Consider the following 21,184-nt stretch of genomic DNA (forward strand, 5'->3'; position numbering starts at 1 on the left):
CCCGGGCGTCCCGGAAGGTCGCATTTCAATTTCACTTCCTGGAACCCTCTGTGGAAGGACGCCTTCCCTCCTTGCGCTGTGGCCGCTGGCACCGCAGAGCTGCGAGCCCGAGCCTCGCACCGGGGCGTCTGGCTGCTTGGGGGTTGGGGCTGAGACACGGAGGGGCCGGTTGCTTTCAGGTGGGCGGGGGTCCTTTCTGGAATGTCCTCGCCCGGCTCCTCTGGGCCAGCAGGCGTGCTCACCTAGGGCCGCCAGGGGCCAGAGCGTGCGGCCCTCACTCCCACACGCCACTGCGGTGCATAGCCCCAGCCCAGGGTGACCCCGGCCAACCCCCCCCCCGCCCCCCGGGCATGCTCAGATGCGATTACTGCTCAGGACGGGAGCTGAGAAAGAGCTAGAAGGTGAAGAGTAACGTTCAGTAAAGCAAAATGACAGCTTTAAAAGGAAATAAGCGATAAGGCAGCTGAACTTGAGAAAGCAGAGTTCATGATTAGTGTACATACACACCGTTGTGGTTTGCCAAGTTGTGACTACCTGCTTAATTAGCATGTAGTCTTAGTATGGAAAACTTTGCGAGACAAGGCTTAACTTAGATGGGATGGATATTCAGAAAAATCACTCTCATGCATAAGTCTTCACCCACCATCACCCTACAAAAACGCTCATGAAAGAAAAATAATTCCAAGTTCACACATTTAATACTAAAACTTAGGTTTGCAAGAGAAAAGCTGACTTAGAGAACTTAGGTTGAAGCTCAAGGCTGGACCTAAGCCTCACAACCACTGAAGAAAGGGTTTTATTTTTTAATTTTTTTTTAATTTTTATTTATTTATGATAGTCACACACACACAGAGAGAGAGAGAGAGAGAGAGAGGCAGAGACACAGGCAGAGGGAGAAGCAGGCTCCATGCACCGGGAGCCCGATGTGGGATTCGATCCCGGGTCTCCAGGATCGCGCTGTGGGCCAAAGGCAGGCGCCAAACCGCTGCGCCACCCAGGGATCCCTGAAGAAAGGGTTTTAAAGACTTTCACATTATCAAGCAACACTTAAAGTGAAATATAAAATTTCCACTTAAATCACTGTTGGTTCATGTGTCTTAAAAGAAAACAGAATTTACATAATGTCAAATTAAAAAAGAGCTGCTATGCAGCTCAAGGAAGCAGAAAAGGTTTTCAATAGCTTGATACACCTGTGCTAGTCACCTGGAAATTTCCAAACAAGCCTATTTTTGAATCCACTTCCAAAATGAAAAAGTAATAATTTTCTTCCAGAAGTCCCTGCAAAGGATCATGATGCCTAATTTTTCTAATGAAGTACCCTAGTTATGTGCTGCCTGAGTAGGTCACTCCTACTTATGTAGCTGTGCCAGTGAAATAGGATGGCTTTTATTTACACGATTACCTGAAGAAATGTGTCTCTTCCTGTATTAAGTGCTTGAAGTATTACAAAACACAGCTGCTTTCTTTCTTCAGTGTCCAATCAGGATTAAATACACACACACACACACACACACACACACACGTTTTGGTGTTCTGCATAGACATCAAATATATTACCCAATGTCCTCAGCTGAGCAGAGGCAGTACAAGACTTCATCACTCTCTCTGACTTCTGTTATTTAAAAGGAGGCTCCAGAAGGCTCAGTAACAACAGCCACAACTATACACAGGTGCCATGAAATGGTTAGAGATAAAGTTTACGGTACTGAACTTTATTCTATACAGTAAGCCATAAGTTTCACTAATTGGCAATCCTGCATATGGTGATTTTAGGTTTAAAGAGACAATGATGGTATTTAGCAGATATTTTACCAGATATAATCCTAGTTTGAAGTCTTATATATATTTTTATTGCAATAAAATTTACTATTTTAACCATTTTAAGTGTACAATTCATTGGCAGTAAGTACAATCACATGCCGTATAACCATCACCATAACAGATATAATTTTGTGTAAGTGCATAGCATATATTTCAAATCTATGGTTACCCAAACTTCCTCAGTTTTACACTATATAGTACAATTTTCAACTTACAACTCAAAATTTTCTGTAATCTTCTCAATAAAAGTAGTAGTATCACAGAATATGAATTTCAGAGCATGCTTTTCCACATTTATCCAATTCTCATGATGAATTCTTTGCTGCTTCATTAAAAGGCTAATTAACTGCAAGTTTTCCCACATTCATGCAGCTTCCATGTTTTTATGACTTCTTTGATGGAGAATAAGATGTGTCGTCCAGTTAAAAGATTTCCCACATGCACTACATTTGTTTTGGTCTGCTGTAGGAGTTGAGTAATGTTTAAGGAGATGTGACTTCTTGATGAAGGCTTTTCCACATTTAGTACATCCATGAGGTTTCTCACTTGTATGAATCCTCTGATGCATGACAAGCACTGAGGAGTCTGCAAGGGCTTTGCCACATTCTCTACATCTGTATGGTTTTTCTCCTGTATGAATTCTAGAATGTTTATAAAGGGATGAACTGTACTTGAAGGTTTTCCCACATTCTTTACATTCAAATGAGTTCTCAAGTGTATGAGATTTCACATGTTGGGTAAAGGAAGAGTGCCAAGTGAATGACCTCCCGCACTGATGGCATTCATAAGGTTTCTCTCCGGTGTGAAGTCTCTGGTGGACCACCAGTTGTGCTTTATGCATAAACGCTTTCCCACAATCGTTGCACACAAAGGGTCTCTCCACTATGAATTTTTTGATGAGCTATAAGGTGTCCCTTACTGTTAAAGGCTTTCCCACAGTCATTCTATTCAAAGGTTTTTTTTTTTTCCTCGTATGTTTTTTTTTCGTGTCTAATGAGATGAAACTTCTTTTGGAAGGCTTTCCCACATTCAGTGCAGCCAAAGGTTTTTTTTCTTATAGGCTTCTTTTCATGTCTAATGAGACAAAATTTGTTTTTGAAAGCTTTTCCACATTCCTTGTATTCACAAGAGTTTTCTCCAATATAACTTCTATTATAACTAAGCAAGTACAAATTATGTTGCAGACTCTTTCCATTTGATTCACATTTATGTTGTATTTGTCTTGAAGAAATAAATTTTATATTCAGATTGCAATTTATTTTTTTTTCAGATTGCAATTTTGGACTCTCTCCTTGGTCAGTGTTTTCTCAAAGATGAATATCTCTTGATTCGAAAAATTGTCTTTGCTTCCCTCCTGTCTCTCTAGTATATCATCAAGTAAGCAGCTAACTTCTAAAAAGGTGATAAATGAAACATTCCCAGTTACTCTTTCCAATCTCATATTACAAAAAGAAAAAAAATTTAAATTTATAAGGTCAGCAAGGATGCCTATCCTGACCACTTCTATTCAACATAGCCCTGAAGTCCTAGCTAGGTAGATTCAGTAAGAAAAAGAAGTAAAGGCATTGAAACTAGAGAGGAAGACATAAAAATATCTGTTCACAGATGATATGTTTTCATATGTAGGAAACCCTAAATATTTCACATAAAAACTATTAGAACTAATATACAAAGTCATCAAAATTACAGGATTCAAAATCAACATACAAAAAATCAGTTATGTTTCCATACACTGAAACACTCCAAAAAGGAAATTAAGAAAATGTTCCTATTTATAATAGCATCAGAAAGAATCAATTAGGAATAAACTTAACAAGGAGGTTAAAGACTTGTATACTGACAACTACAAAATACTACTGAAAGAAATTAAAGACAAGTAAATGGAAAGACATCTTGTGTTGGTGAACTAGAAGACATAATGTTGCTAAAATGTCCACACTAGGGGGGAGGGGCAAGATGGCGGAAGAGCAGGGTCCCCAAATCACCTGTCCCCACCAAATTACCTAGATAACCTTCAAACCATCCTGAAAATTTACGAATTCGGCCTGAGATGTAAAGAGAGACCAGCTGGAATGCTACAGTGAGAAAAGTCCGCGCTTCTATCAAGGTAGGAAGACGGGGGGGGGGGGGGGGGGGGGAGAAATAAAGAAACAAAAGGCCTCCGAGGGGGAGGGGCCCCGCGAGGAGCCGGGCTGAGGCCGGGGCGAGTGTCCCCAGGACAGGAGAGCCTCGTCCCGGAGGAGCAGGAGCTGCACCAACCTTCCCGGGCGGGCGGAAAGGGGCTCGCAGGGAGTTGGAGCAGGACCCAGGAGGGCGGGGATGCCCTCAGGCTCCCTGGGACACTAACAGACACCTGCGAGCGCAGGAGAGTGCTCCGAGCTCCCTAAGGGCTGCAGCACGCACCGGAGCAGTTCGGAGGGGCTCGGGCGGCGGCTCCGCGGAGGGGGCTGCGGGGCGGGAGCGCGAATCCAACAACGCAGGCCCCGGAGCACAGGGCGCCGGGACACAGCCCAGGATCCGGCCTCCCCCGGGACAGGCAGAGGCCGGGAGGGCCCAGGACAGCAAGGACGCTCCTGCCCGGAGCTGAGCAGATCAGCGGCCCCGCCCCGGAGCCTCCAGGCCCTGCGGACGGAGAGCTGAGAGCCCCCGAGCCCCGTAGTTCCTGCGGAGGCTGAATCCAGGCTTCCAGAGTTGCCATAGCAACTGCAACTGTTCCTCCTGACACCTCACGGGGTAAACAACCCCCGCTGAGCCCTGCAGCAGGCAGGGGCAGAGCAGCTCCCCCAAGTGCTAACACCTGAGAATCAGCGCAACAGGCCCCTCCCCCAGAAGACCAGCTAGAGGGACCAGTGATACTCCCCCGTGTTCCAATACAACTTGTTTTTGGCCACTCTGCACTGAGCAAAATGACTAGAAGGAAAACCTCACTTCAAAAGAAAGAATCAGAAACAGCCCTCTCTCCCACAGAGTTACAAAATCTGGATTACACTTCAATGTCAGAAAGCCAATTCAGAAGCACTATTCTACAGCTACTGGTGGCTCTAGAAAAAAGCATTAAGGCCTCACGAGACTTCATGACTGCAGAATTTAGATCCAATCAGGCAGAAATTAAAAATCAATTGAATGAGATGCAATCCAAACTAGAAGTCCTAACGACGAGGGTTAACGAGGTGGAAGAACGAGTGAGTGACATAGAAGACAAGTTAATGGCAAAGAGGGAAACTGAGGAAAAAAGAGATAAACAATTAAAGAACCATGAAGACAGATTAAGGCAAATAAATGACACTCTAAGGAAGAAAAACCTACGTTTAATTGGGGTTCCCGAGGGCGCCGAAAGGGACAGAGGGCCAGAATATGTATTTGAACAAATCCTAGCTGAAAACTTTCCCAATCTGGGAAGGGAAACAGGCATTCAGATCCAGGAAATAGAGAGATCCCCCCCTAAAATCAATAAAAACCGTTCAACACCTCGACATCTAATAGTGAAGCTTGCAAATTCCAAAGATAAAGAGAAGATCCTTAAAGCAGCAAGAGACAAGAAGTCCCTGACTTTCATGGGGAGGAATATTAGGGTAACAGCAGACCTCTCCACAGAGACATGGCAGGCCAGAAAGGGCTGGCAGGATATATTCAGGGTCCTAAATGAGAAGAACATGCAACCAAGAATACTTTATCCAGCAAGGCTCTCATTCAAAATGGAAGGAGAGATAAAGAGCTTCCAAGACAGGCAGGAACTGAAAGAATATGTGACCTCCAAACCAGCTCTGCAAGAAATTTTAAGGGGGACTCTTAAAACTCCCCTTTAAGAAGAAGTTCAAGTAACTCTGAACATGAATGGGCTTAATGACCCCATCAAAAGGCGCAGAGTTTCAGACTGGATAAAAAAACAGGACCCATCTATTTGCTGTCTACAAGAGACTCATTTTAGACAGAAGGACACCTACAACCTGAAAATAAAAGGTTGGAGAACCATTTACCATTCAAATGGTTCTCAAAATATACCCTAAAAACTACAGAACACTTCTGAAAGAAATTGAGGAAGACACAAAGAGTTGGAAAAATATTCCATGCTCATGGATTGGCAGAATTAATATTGTGAAAATGTCAATGTTACCCAGGGCAATTTACACGTATAATGCAATCCCTATCAAAATACCATGGACTTTCTTCAGAGACTTAGAACAAATTATTTTAAGATTTGTGTGGAATCAGAAAAGACCCCAAACAGCCAGGGGAATTTTAAAAAAAAGAAAACCATATCTGGGGGCATCACAATGCCAGATTTCAGGTTGTACTACAAAGCTGTGTTCATCAAGACAGTGTGGTACTGGCACAAAAACAGACATATAGATCAATGGAACAGAACAGAGAACCCAGAAGTGGACCCTGAACTTTATGCTCAACTAATATACGATAAAGGAGGAAAGACGATCCACTAGAAGAAAGACAGTCTCTTCAATAAATGGTGCTGGGAAAATTGGACATCCACATGCAGAAGAATGAAACTGGACCACTCTCTTGCACCATACACAAAGATAAACTCAAAATAGATGAAAGATCTAAATGTGAGACAAGATTCCATCAAAATCCCAGAGAAGAACTCAGGCAACACCCTTTTTTAACTTGGCCACAGTAACCGGAGAAGGACAAACAGTGTATGTTCTCATTCATTTGGGGAATATGAATAATAGCGAAAGGGAATATAAGGGAAGGGAGAAGAAATGTGTGAGAAATATCAGAAAGGGAGACAGAACATAGAGACTCCTAACTCTGGGAAATGAACTAGGGGTGGTGGAGGGGGAGGAGGGTGGGGGGTGGGGGTGAATGGGTGACGGGCACTGAGGGGTACACTTGACGGGATGAGCACTGGGTGTTATTCTGTATGTTGGTAAATTGAACACCAATAAAAATTAATTTATTAAAAAAAATGTCCACACTACCCAAAGCAATCTACAAATTCAACGCAATTCCAATGACATTTTTTTTGCAGAAATAGAAAAAAACAATTCTAAAATTCATATGGAACCACAAAGGACTCAAATACCTAAAATATTCTTGAGAAAGAAGAACAAAGCAGGAGGCTTCACACTTCTTGACTTGAAACCATACTACCAAATTAGTTATCAAAACAGTATAGTACTGGCATAAATATAAGACATATAGACCAATGGAAGAGAAGAGAGAGCCTAGAAATAAACCCATGCTTACATAGTCTTCAAAAGCAAAAAGCATGCCTACATGCTTACATCCTTCAAAAAGTGAAGGATGGGGAAAGGATGGTCTTCAACAAATGGCTGATATCTGGGAAAACCAGATACATCTAAAAGAGTTAAAGTGGACCCTAATCTTACACCATATACAAAAATGTGTTAAAGGCTTAAATGTAAGATCTGAAACTATAAAATGCCTAGAAGAAAACACAGGGGGGAAAACTTCTTATGATTGGTCTTGGCAAAGACTTTTTGGATATGACTCCAAAAGCACTGGCAGCAAAAGCAAACACTGACAAGTGGGACCACATCAAATTCAAAAGCTTCTGTGCAACAAAGGAAACGATCAACAGAGTCAAAAGGCAACCTACAGAATGATTTAGAAGAAATACTTTTAAAACATTTATCAGAGGGGATCCCTGGGTGGCTCAGTGGTTTAGCATCTGCCTTTGACCCAGGGGTCCCAGGATTGAGTCCCGCATCGGGTTTCCTGCGTGGAGCCTCCTTCTCCCTCTGCCTGTGTCTCTGCCTCTCTCTCTCTCTCATAAATAAATTAAATCTTAAAAAATTTATCAGATAAGAGATTAAGATCTCAAATCTATAAGCAATTCCCACAACTCAATGGCAAAAAAAAAAAATGGGCAAAGGACTTTAATAGACCTATCTATCTCCGAAGGAGACATAAATGGTTACCAGGCATATGAAAAGATGTTCAATATCATTAATCAGTGAAATGCAAATCAAAACCACAATAAGATTACACCTCACATCTGTTAGGATGTCTATTATAAAACAACAACAACAAATAACCAGTACTGGCAAAGATGTGAAGATACTGGAACCCTGGTACACTGCTGGTGGGAATGTAAAATTGTGCAGCCACTGTGAAAAACAGTATGGAATGTCCTCAAAATATCAAAAATAGAACCACTATATGATCCAGCAATCCCACTCTGAGCATTTATTAGAAAAACTGAAAACAGGATTTCCTGGAGATAGTTACATCCTCATGTTCATCACAGCATTATTCACAATAGCCAAGAATTGGAAATAATCTAATGTTAATCAACAGATAAAGGGATAAAGAAAATAGAGTATATACATACATACTTTTTAAAAGAAGGAAATCCTGTCATAAGCTATATAGATAAATCCTGAAGACATTAGGCTAATTAAATAAGCCAATCAGAGTAGGATAAATACTGTAAGATTCCACTCATATAAGGTATTTAAAAGATGAAACACACATGGGGCACCTGGGTGGCTCAGTCGGTTAAGCATCCCAACTAGATTTCGACTCAAGTCATGATCTCAGGGTCCTGAGATAGAGCCCTGCATGAGGCTCTGCATCTGCATGGGGATTGGATTCTCTCTGTCCCTACCCCCTGCCACAATTTCTCTTTCTCTCTCAAATAAATAAATAAATCTTTAAAAAAAGACCAGACCTAAATTCCTTTTGCATCTATGATCAGTTATTTCTATCACTTGACATGACTTTGTCCTGAAAATCACCTACTTTTTATAACCTCTTTCAATCTCCCAGATAGAACAGTCTCCAGAACCCTGCTTTGCCCATGCCACCACATGCTTCAAATCAACATTTCCCATTTTGGTCTCCACACTTAATGACTTCTATTAACTCTGGAGACCTGAAACACAAAACTTCTAGTTTTTAGCAACTTTGCCTTTATATGTTTTGTAGTCAAGAAGGTCAGTTCTGATTGTTACCATGATGCCGCAACTTGTGCAATGTAACATCATCACGGCCAAACTCAAATCCCTACAATGCTAAGTCCACTAATATAGTAACATTAGGGAAATTGGGGAGAAGAGGGTTTTTCACTATTTCTGAGATCAGATTCCCTTCCATTAAGGGGGAATATTCGTGTAACACTTGAGACTCTTAGCTTATTCCTTATTTCTCAAATCCATACAACATAACTACCTTACAAGAACCAGATGTCTGGAAAAGATCTGTGAACACACCAAGGAAGGAAGAAGAATGAGGATTTCACAAATTAAAAGAACAAAGCAAGGACCTACATGGAACAGGAGGTGCAGGGAGCCAGGGCACAGGGGAGAGGGATATCCCTCCATACAAGAGCTGGCAAAGAGAAAGAGCAGCTATGTGGGCAAAGTGACAGCAAAGGTGTCATCTGGGGATCTGACGATATTACGTCAAGTGCACCCAGTCACTTCCAAAGGTGTGGGGCTTTTAAGAGGTGCTTCCTGAAAGAGTTGCTTTAAAGGTACCTTGTCCCTCACACTGATCAACTGGAATCTCAATTCCAAGGACTCTCATCTGCCTGGTTTTCTTTCACTCACCTGGATAGCGCCAATGTGGCTTCTCTCCCTCTGCCATCCATGGCTCTTGTCCTTGCATTGCCTTGAAGATGACTTTTGTTTTGGTAACTGGGTCCCCTGTTCATGAGAAAACAGAACTGGAGACAAAGTGCTAGAGACAAACGACTACCTCACAATTCAGGTCTGCCTCCTTGAGTCTCAGGGCCTGGAAAGAATGACAGACTTTAGAATGGACAAGACTGGGGCGCCTAGGTAGCTCAGTGGTTGAGTGTCTGCCTTTGGCTCAGGTTGTGATCCCGGGGCCCTGGGATCAAGTCCCACATCAGGCTCCTCGCAGGGAGCCTGCTTCTCCCTCTGCCTGTGTCTCTGCCTCTTTCTGTGTCTCTCTTACGAATAAATAAATAAAATCTTTAAAAAGGAAAGAACAGAAAAGATCCTGCTCTTCCATTTGAGAGGTAGAAGCATAAACACACTATCTGTTTGTGCATAATCTCAAAGAGGATTAAGAATCTCTAACCGCTACCATTCAGGGCCAAACTTAGGAAAGCTTCAGAACATCCACAGCTTCCACAAGTCCTAAGGGAAGGGCACTTACGAGTATATTCTTAGTTAAACTGAAGAGTTATCACCCACTGTCCTTACCCACTGAGACTGAGGGGGGCACTTGATGGGATGAGCACTGGGTGTTATTCTATGTTGGCAAATTGAACACCAATAAAAAATAAATTTATTAAATAAATAAATAAATAAATAAATAAATAAATAAATAAATAAATAAATAAAGTTCTCCAGCATCACATCCCAGTACAGTTTCCTCTGAGTACATTCAAGCAGCTGCCACTCCTCTGGGGTGAAGTCCACAGCCACATCCTGGAATTCACTGATGCCTGTAACAGCACATTCATCTTCAACCTGTAGTGAGGCCACTTGGGGGATGTGGAGGGGATTCAGAGCAATTCCTCTGATTCTGTTCATTGTTCTGAGTTTGGAGTGAGTTATACGGGGCAACTCTATGTACTATGTACGTACTATGTACATACTTGACTCAGAATTAAAATTTGTGAGAGAAGAAAATCACATTCAAACTGTCTCATCACATACATACACACAGGTATATATACATACATATATATGGGGAGGGAGAGAGGAAGAGAAGGAAAGAGAGAGACAATATTAAGTTCAGTGAGTATTGTTTTAGCCTCATGTATTATGTTTATACAAAAGGACGCTAAACAATGGTCATAGGAAAACTGCTATTGCATCCATAACAAATCTCTTACATAATAAACACTTGGCAAAATTTTTCTTTCATAGTCTGTGCCAGCCCAACCTTTATCAATGGAATTGTTAGACCTTATTCTCTAGGACAAGGCCAAGAATTCACTGACTGCATATGGTTTTCCTATTACTGCCAATATTAAACACATGTTTGCAAATGGTGTGCAAACCCTCTGGCCTTCATATCAGCTTTCTAAGCTTGTGTTCAATTTAAATTTCTATCTGTATTTTTCCTGTTTTTTTAATATATTGAGACTTTTCCATTTTAGTACATGGATTCTTAAAAGTCACCGCAAATCTACCAGAAAACAAAGTGAAATTTGATTGAACAAATGGATGAACAGATGGGTGGATGGATGGATGTCTTGCCTGGAAACTGGTCATTTTCTGATGCTCATGGGAAAGGACACAGATCTATGAAAACAAGACTATAGGTATTTTTCTCTGCCTTTCCAGCCTAGAGATAAGTATTCATATGCCAGCTACAAAAAAGGCTACTGGCGGAAGAATGACTTTTCAAACAAGTCAAGAAGTCCATATTCTGGAAGCATCAACTTGTCCACTTTTTAAAAAGATTTTATTTATTTATTCATGAGAGACACAGAGAAAGAGGCAGAGACACAGGCAGAAGGAGAAGCAGGCTCCACGCAGGGAGCCCGATGTGGGACTCGATCCCGGAACTCCAGGACCACATCCTGAGCCGAAGGCAGGCACTAAACCGCAGAGCCACCCAGGGATCCCCTTCCACTTTTAATTCTGATATGATTGTAGGAAACCCAGACAAGGATGTTCTCTCTTGGGCAGAGAATAACATTTCTTCCCTATTGATCTATCACGACTTACTGTTAATTTCTTATCTAGTGATTTCTTTTCACCCAGAAATTTATTCTAAGAAATAAAGAGGGATGGATGCAAAGATTAAAGCCTGGGAAGGGGAGCCAGGCAGGCAGGTTCAAATTCAGCAACTCCACCTACTAACAGTGTGATCCTGAGAGAGCTACCTTAACCACTCTGTATTTCAGTTTCCTTATCTGCAAAATGCTGATAATAATAGTACATATCTCACAGGGCTTTTGTGAAGATTAACTAAATTAATGCATGTAAAGCATTCACAACAATATATGGCTCATGGTAAGCACTCAGTAAAAGTGTAATTATTTTTAAAAATAAAAAAGGGAGGACAGGAGAGATAAAAAGCAGTTTTCACATCATTGCTTATAATATGAAAGCACTAGGGATCCCTGGGTGGCGCAGCGGTTTGGCGCCTGCCTTTGGCCCAGGGCGCGATCCTGGAGACCCGGGATCGGATCCCACCTCGGGCTCCCGGTGCATGAGCTTACTTCTTCCTCTGCCTCTCTCTCTCTCTCTTTCTCTCTCTCTCTCTCTATCATAAAATAAAATAAATAAATAAATAAATAAATAAATAAATAAATAAATAAAAATCTTTAAAAAAATATTTAAAAAAATAATATGAAAGCACTAAAAAAATAATATGAAAGCAGTGACAACAGCCTAAATATCCATTAATAAGGTGTTTTTTAAAAATGCTATAGGAAGATATTGTTATGGAAAGGCATTCCATCTATATTTGTAGGTGAAAAAAATACATTAAAATACTAGTACAATCCTTCCCTGCACTTTTTAAAAAATATGGACACAGACACAGAGACGCACAACCTTGGCGGTCATATATCAGACTGTAAATAATTATTACTTAAGAGGTGTAAAGAGATAGGGTCATATGTAACTTTTATGGTTGTACTTTCTAGGTTTTTTTATAATGCATTACTTTTTTCAAATATATATATGCACATATACACATAAAAACAGATATGCAATTTGCAAAGATACAGATAAAATTTAAGTCAAGGTCTGTAAGTCCCTACACCATCTTGGTTTCACTTCTTCTAACCTCGTCTACTTCAACCTTTCAATCCCTCCCTTACAGCTCACCGTGATCAGACCTCAGCTTTCTTGCTATTCTTCCAAAAGAATACCAAGGTTGATTACTCAGGATCTCTGTACATTTCTTCTGCTTGGTCTGTTCTTCCCCAGGAAAAACCCAGATACGGCACAGCTCACTGTCTACATTCTCCAAGTCACTTAGCAGTGAGGTTTTGCTTCACCACCTCATATAAAATAGCCTCCCTCACTGTCACCATCACTCCATACACCCTTACTCCTTTTCCTCAAACACAGATTCTGTACCTGTTCATTTGGTTTTTATTTCCTTCCATGAAAAACAGGCTCTATTTTGTTCACTGACAGTACACCAAGCACCAGCACAGTGTTTGGTCCACAACAGATACTTAGCATATGTTTGCTGAATTAATTGATGGATAAACCCCTTTTAGTGTTGGTTTTCTCCTTGCTACACGTTTTCTAAAGAAACTTATTAAGCGGGCAGCCCTGGTGGCCCAGCGGTTTAGTGCCACCTTCAGCCCAGGGTGTGATCCTGGAGACCCGGGATAGAGTCCCTGCATGGAGCCTGCTTCTCCCTCTGCCTTTCTCTCTGTGTCTGTCATAAATAAATAAATAAAATATTAAAAAAGAAACTTATTAAGCAACTTGGGCTCAAAGGAACTGTGAGGCAGGAAAAAGAACAATGGTCTGGAAACTAAAGACTGGATCTGGGGCCTGACTTAGCCACTAACAAGCCGTGAGGTCGCAGGCACTCAACGGCCATCCCTGAGCTAGTTTCATTCCTCCTTAAAATGAAGAAGTGGAACTAGAAGATTCCTAAAAGACCTTCTAGCACTCCCGGTCTGTAATTACTCTGTAAACTATTTCTGCATTTAGGTAAGGGGAAGAGAAAGAATCAGTATCCCCAAAAGGCAAATGTAACAACAAACAGTATGGAGCCAGCCTCATATTGAAAGATCCAATGGACCAAAAGGAAATGAAGGGAACACAGCTGTGCTGATGTGTTTGTGAGAGAGGGGGAGAGGGGAGGAGACACCGACAAAGGGAAGGGCAGGCAGATGGAGAGGGGGGTGGAAATGTGTTTAGCAAAGAGCTACCAGTTTCTTCTGGTAGTAGGTCCTGATTCTTCCTTTCCTTGATCACACCCCTCAGGCTCCTCCTGTGAGTATCCTCTTCCTGTGGAGTCTGACCACATACACCCAACTCTCCGTTTTTCTGTAATTCTCACCTCTCTTCTCAAACACTTAGGACCCCTCTACCCACACAGTCCTTGAAGGCACTCACAGGTAATGCCATGAGTCAAGCCCTACTCTCACTAGACAGGAGGGACAAACCTTGATGCCTGTCTCTCCTGAAATGGGATTGGAAAGTCACAGTTCAGGACAGTCTCCTCCCGTTTCCTTCTTCTAGAAAAGACGGACTGGATGACAGAGAAGCAACACTCCTTCAGCTGGAACCTTCACGTTGGGCCCCAAGTCTGTAAACTCACCATCACCTGTGGCCCTAGGTCGGCCTCCTGCAGATTTTAACCGGGGCGGCTGGAAACCAAAACTGGCAGGAACATGCAAGAGGGACCCACGGGTTCAATTACACAGCCTTCCTGCAGAGACACCAAGAGTTCTCTCAAAAACCAGGGATCACAAAAAAACAAAATCACGGATCACAAGTTGAGATTCACTTAGCACTCACTCAGAAAGAATGCAAACTTCTTTGTTGTAGGCAGAGTACTACATTACAAAAAGAAATGAAATCTCAGGTAAAACTGCGCGGAGTTTGAATACTATCTCCTCCACTTACTAGCTGTGGGATTTGAAGCAGGCAACTCCGCATCTCTCTGTAAAACGATGAGGACACTTACCCTGCAGAGTAACCATGACAAGTAAATGCCACATTCTTTGCAAAGTGCTTAACAGTGTCTGGCACGGGGAACGCTGGTTCTCATCCCCGCGGCCCTGACAGGGGGTTCACTGTCCTCTGCGAGGCAAAAGGCTCCTAGAGCGGGGATCCCTGGGGGCGTTCCGCGGTTTAGCGCCGCCTGCAGCCCAGGGCGTGATCCTGGAGACCCGGAATCGAGTCCCACGTCGGGCTTCCTGCAGGGAGCCTGCTTCTCCCTCTGCCTGTGTCTCTGCCTCTCTCTGTGTGTGGCTCTCATGACTAAATAAATAAAATCTTTTTTAAAAAAAAAAGGCTCCTAGAATGAGGTGAGCAAGTTCAATGCTCAGGCTCCGTCCGCAGTGCACAGCGCAGTGCACAGCACCTACAACAGAGCGACTGACCCGCCGCACCCCAGCCACACCCGGGCTCCGGGAGCCTGGCCCTTCCTCGGCTTTCTCCGAGCCAAATGCTCCCGCGCAGACGGGTTACCGACAGGTTTACTTCTTTTGCACGAACCAGCCGGTCTTTGCTCTTCATCTGTCCCTCCAGCCGTTCAGGGTCACTGACAGCTCAGCGACCAATCCGGCGGGAGAACACACGGCACTTCCCCCACGGCCCCTCTGCGCGTGCGCGGAAGGAGCGCCCCGCCCAGATTTCCCAGGGTCCTCCAGGGACTCCACCTGAGACTACATTTCCCAGAAGGCTCGTGGAGTTTTTGTCCCGAGAGCAGTAGGAGTTTCCTCTTCACCTGGTGGAGATTTCTGGTTGGGTGGCGCTTGAGCTTCATGGCCCAGGGCTCTGGTCATATTGAAGGCAAACGTGTACGGAATTTTTTATTTATTATTTTAGACGTGACATATAATAAGTATATGCCATATCGACATACAGCAAGTAGGAAACAGTAATTCATTAAAAGGAGTTGGTGTCTGAATAAGATGTCCAAAGAGATAAAAGTTGATGAATTTGTGACTCAGTCTCTTGACCGAATTAACTAGGCCTTTGACTTGTTGCATGCAGGAAAGAGCATTGAACTGTTGTAAAGCTTTAAATCCAACAGAGAAAACATGTCCATCCTTGTACCTAAGTCTGTGGTCCAGCTGGAACAGCCAGACAAGCAGGGAGATGCTCTTCCAAGTTCACAGCCTCTTAGACCTTTTCTACTCCTACTTCTAGAGTAACCTTCTCTAGAGAATAATATTTTTTGTATGATTTATAAATCTCTAATCAAGGACAAGGCTAATACAGTCATAAATCTGTTTTCTGAACTCTCCTTCACATGAATAATTGCCAACCCATTAAGGAATATTCTAACATAATAAAAGTAATCTCTGCATCTGTCAAATAAATAAATAAATAAATAAATAAATAAATAAATAAATAAATAAATAAAAATATACCTTGGCCAATTATAATTTCTTCTTTCATTTTCTTTTTTTTTTAAAGATTTTATTTATTTATTAATGAGAGACACACACAGAGAGAGAGAAGGGCAGAGACACAGGCAGAGCAAGAAGCAGGCTCCATGCAGGGAGCCCGATATGGGACTCAATCCTGGGCCTCCAGAATCAGGCCCTGGGCTGAAGGCAGGCGCTCAAGCACTGAGCCACCCAGGGATCCCTTCATTTTCTTTTTAAAAATGATTTAACTAGGGATCCCTGGGGGGCGCAGCCGTTTGGCGCCTGCCTTTGGCCCAGGGCGCGATCCTGGAGACCCGGGATCGAATCCCACGTCGGGCTCCCGGTGCATGGAGCCTGCTTCTCCCTCTGCCTGTGTCTCTGCCTCTCTCTCTCTCTCTCTGTGTGTGACTATCATAAATAAATAAAAAATTAAAAAAAATAAAAGAACTGTTGTTTAAAAATAATAATAATAATAATAATTTAACTAAAAAAATAAAAATAAAATAATTTAACTTCTTTTAGTGACACAGGAATAACATAAACAAGTTTTGTCAAATAATTTTAAAATATAAATTGTTCAGTGTATTAGAGCCCTGTTAGAAAGGGTTTTGTTTTTTTGTTTTGTTTTGTTTTAGGCAGCCTAATTTTGAGTATGTTTCAAAGATTTGGTTGTTGTTTTTAAAGACTTATTTATTTATTTGAGAGAGAGAGAGAGAGAACAAGTAGATGGAGAGGCGGAGGGAGAGAGAATTCTGAAGCGGACTCTCTGCTGAGCTGGGAGCCCCAGAGAGGGTTGGATCCCAGACACTGAGATCATGACCTGAGCGGAAACCAGTAGTCTGCCACCATCTGAGCCACCCAGGCGCCCCTCAAAAGTTTCTGGTTTTTTGTTTTGTTTTTGTTTGTTATGTCTTGCTATAAAGGAACATTGGCAAGAGGCCAATTTCAAGTTTCATTTAGGGAAAAGACTTTGTAAGTGGAAAACAGATGGATTACATAATCATTTTTGGTCAGCTACAGAAAGAGTATAACTGACAGGCATCAAGGTGGGGGAAACGGCTGATTTCTACAAGTCTTAATCCTATTAAAGTCATTTTAAAATTTCTTATTGGGAATGTTCATTTCTCCCAAAATTCTCCCAGAATGATCATTTCCACCATGAGTTATAGTATGCAAAACAAAAACAAAACCCTTTCCCCAGACTAGGTTTGTGATATTTTCTCTTCTATAGGATTTTTAAAACCTTTTTCCCTCAACCCTGTGCACCCACCCTTTAAAAGAAAACATGTGGGGACGCCTGGATGGCTCAGCGGTTAAGCGTCTGCCTTTGGCTCAGGTCATGATCCTGGAGTCCCACATGCGGTTCCCTGCATGGAGCCTGCTTCTTCTCTGCCTGTGTCTCTGTCTCTGTCTCTGTCTCTCTCTCGTAAATAATAAAATCTTTTTAAAAATAAATAAAATCCTTTTAAAAATTAAAAGAAAATATGTGTATACTGTTAGACATTACTGTAAGCATATTTTTAATATTCTTTCAACAAAAACATGTTGATCGAGCTATTGTTATGTACCACACATTGATTTAGATCTGTACTAGTGAACAAAACATATAAAAATACTTGCCCTCATGGAGCTAGTGTTCCATTTTATTAGACACTAATGAATTTTTCTGAGGAACAGGATATTTCCCTGCAAATTACTTGGCCTATACTCTTCAAAAATATCAATATCATGAAAGATGTTGAAAGGCTGAGGAATTGTTTCAGATTAAAGGAATCTAAAGAAATATAATGCAGTGGGTAATCCTGGTTTGGATCCTGGACTGGAAAAAAACCAAATGGTTAAAAAGAACATCATTGGTTTAAATGCAGCGTAGTATCTTAGATTGGATCCTAGAACAGAAAAGGGACATTTGTGGAAAAACTAGAGAAATATGAATAAAATCTGGAGTTAATAGTGATGTACCAGTGTTGGTTTCTTAGTTGTACTCCAATAACATGAGATGTTAACATTAGGGAAAATAGGTGAGGGGCATATGGGAGCTCTCTACTAGTTTTGAAGCTTTACTATAAATCTAAAATTATTCCCAAATTAAAAAATTTATTTTAAAAAGAACATTATGGAGGGATGCATGGGTAACTCAGTCTCTTGACTTTGGCTGGGGTAGTAACCTTGGGGTTGTGGGACTGAGCCCCCAGCTGGGGGCTCAGCCCCATGCTGGGTATGGAACTTGCTTGGGATTCTCTTTCCCTCTCCTTCTGCTCCTCTCCTCCTAAAATTTTTTTAAAAGAACATTATTGAGACAGTTGGGGAATTTTATGGATGACAGGTTAAATAATAGTATTGTATTAGAGGTAAATTTTTTTATGTTGATGGTTGAACCACGGTTATTTAACAGATGTCCACATTCAAAGGAATGGAATGTTAGTGGACATCTGCTCAGCCCACTTCCTCCTTATTTCTTCTTTTGGGAGACTGCACTGTTCCTATTACATGGGTTCTTGGTGATAACATAAATAAAGGTTTCTTGCACTCCTGCAAAGGGGTGAACATGTTATTCAATCTAGGCCAGGAATTTAAATATTTAATAGAGTGACTATATATTCTGCTAGGTCTGCCATAACAAAATATGACAGAGAGGCTTAAACAATAGAGATTTATTTTCTCACAGTTCCAGAGACTGTAAGTCCAGTGTCTCAGTAGCTATGGCTTCTTCTGAGCTCTCTCTCCTTGGCTTGCAAATGGTCTCCTAGCTGTGTCCTCCCATGATCTTTCCTCTGCATGCATGTCAGTGTCCAAATTTCCTCTCCTTATAAGGACATCAGTCAGATTGAATTAGGGCCTACTCTAAAGACCTTATTTTAATTTAATTACCTATGTAAATATCTATCTCCAAATATGGTTACATTCTGAGGTACTGGGGTTATGCCTTGATCATATGAATGGGAGACAGTGGGTGGACCACAATTCTGCCCATAGTAGTAACAAAATGATGTTAGGTAATTATAACTGAGTTATTCCAGAGGCAGCACTATTATAGAAAATCAGAATTTTTAAAAGTAAATCTGTTACTTTTTTATTCTTGAGAAATTGCATTTTAAGAAAGCCTATTTTTAGATATTTTTAGATACATTCCTGATATTAAGAGGGTCTTCAGTCTTTAGAATATATTATGCTTATTAAATGTGATTGAGTTCATTAGGATTGTTTGAGTTCATTAGAATTGTTTGAGTGGAGTCAGGGTCAAGAGTTTAATTATTACAACCCCCAAATTCACTGGATCAAGATTAAGATGTAAGATTAGGGCTCAAGTATTTATGTTTTGCACTTGCTACACATCCATTGCAAAACAGCATGAAGTTCCTTGCTGTCACTGAAGATCCAGCTGGAGGAGTAGTTCCCATCTTGAACATTATCCTTTGGCATGCCAGAAGTAAATCCAGTTTTGAAGGGTCTTGTATCAGCCATTAAGTACTATAACTGAAATAATTCTTTGGTTTTGTTTATAATTCATGGGCCAGAACTAATCCCTTGGCATCATCCAAACATGGAAAAAAATGGAAATTCAATCCTACTCAGTGCCTAAAAAAAAGTTAGAAACATTTGGCAAATGTATTAACTACTGGTCACCAAAAATTCAACTCATGTTCCCCTCTGAAGGCAAAATATTGTCCCCCTCTTTCCAACGGAGAAACCCAAAAATTCTCATCCTGTCACAATACAAAACTCCCATGTTCAGGATTTCTGGGTTATGCACAATAGTGTTTAAATAAGAGGTGATAAATGGTAGTCTTTTTATGAAGTCCAGATGTGGCCACTTGATCTTTGTGACCTAAAGAGACAAATTTCTGTATGTCACACAACTTGATTTGGCAGAGGGTACAGGGTACAGAATGATAAGAATATACACTCCCATGGTGAAAGATGGCAAGTGGAAGAGACCACAGGTCCATTTTCATACTGAATACAACACTCCCTGCAGGGTGAGAAATGAGCCTTGTTTCGGTCTTGGTTCTCCTTTCTGGGAGTAGCTTTCACTAATTGTTGTTTGTTATTGTCCATTATTCTCCATAGGCCCTGGCTCCCTCTTTGAGCTCTAATCTTACATCTTAATGTTGATCCAGTGAGATTTGGCGGTTGTGATAATTAAACTGTTGACCCTGACTCCACTCAAACAATTCTAATTTTCCTTTTGCATTATCCTCACCCCCATCCAAAAAGGGCTTTGGAGATTATGTCCTCCTTGTGTGGCTTTCTTAGCTCACTTTCTGTGTGGTCTGGGGCTCCAAGAGCTGTTTTAAATCTTGAAGAGTCACAGTCTCTTAGCTGAGTTGGAAGAGCATATGACTTTTGATCTTGGGGTCATGAGTTTGAGCCCTGTGTTGGGTACAGAGATTACTAAAAAAAAAAAAAAAAAAAAAAAAAAAAAAACTTCAAAGAATTCTTATTTGATAACTTTCCCTGCGTGGCTTCTGTCTCCTCATTGGACCACGACTGATACATATATTAAGTGAAAAAAATAAGCAAGATGCAAAACATTATGTAGTAATATGCTACTGTGTTTAAGATAAAATAATATATAATAACATATGTATACGTGTTTAAGATAAAAGAAGAATATATAATAATAACATATATTTATATGTATGTGTGTGTGTGTGTGTGTGTGTGTGTGTGTGTGTAAGAACCTGGAATAAATCATAAATGAGTGAAGTGGCAATGGAATGGAGGAAATATAGTTTGACTTTTGAAGCTTGAAAATATTTGTTTAAAAATAAATAAGTATTGTTAGTAGAGATAATAATTATTGTTAGTAGGGACAATCCTATTGTGGTCATGTTTTTAAAAAAGAATCCTTGACTTTTAGAGACAGGTGTTGAAGTATTATGAATGTAGTGACTGGTTTCTGTGATTCACTTAAAAAATTAATTTGAGGGGAGGAGGGCGGGGGGTGGGGGTGAATGGGTGACGGGCACGGAGGGGGACACTTGACGGGATGAGCACTGGGTGTTATTCTGTATGTTGGTAAATTGAACACCAATAAAAATTAATTTATAAAAAAAATTAATTTGAGAGTGGATGGATATTGGGAACAAATATAAAGAAACAGATTGGCCTCAAATTGCTGACTGTTGAAGTAGGAAGCAGGTACATGGATGGGAACTCATTATACTATTCCCTCTTTTTATGTGTATGTTTGAAAATTCAAGAAAAAGTAAATTAAATAAAAAAGAAAAACAAAAACCCTAAAATTAAAATGCAAACAGAAGAAAATGAACCTAACTGCATATTAAATCAGTAACAAACATGCAAAGAAATGAAGCAATTTAAGTAACTTTGAATCATGGTACAGAAAGCATATAATACTGGGGCTGAAAC

At 41.0% G+C, this 21,184-nt stretch overlaps 1 pseudogene; it reads right to left on the bottom strand.

The window, feature by feature from the left end:
- Positions 1-1,823: 1,823 nt before the first annotated feature.
- On the bottom strand, positions 1,824-14,968 carry LOC129520831 (zinc finger protein 684-like; annotated as a pseudogene).
- Positions 14,969-21,184: the final 6,216 nt, after the last annotated feature.

The sequence above is a fragment of the Nyctereutes procyonoides genome, unplaced genomic scaffold, assembly GCF_905146905.1.
Source record: "Nyctereutes procyonoides isolate TBG_1078 unplaced genomic scaffold, NYPRO_anot_genome, whole genome shotgun sequence".
In the NCBI taxonomy this organism is placed as follows: Eukaryota; Metazoa; Chordata; class Mammalia; order Carnivora; family Canidae; genus Nyctereutes; species Nyctereutes procyonoides.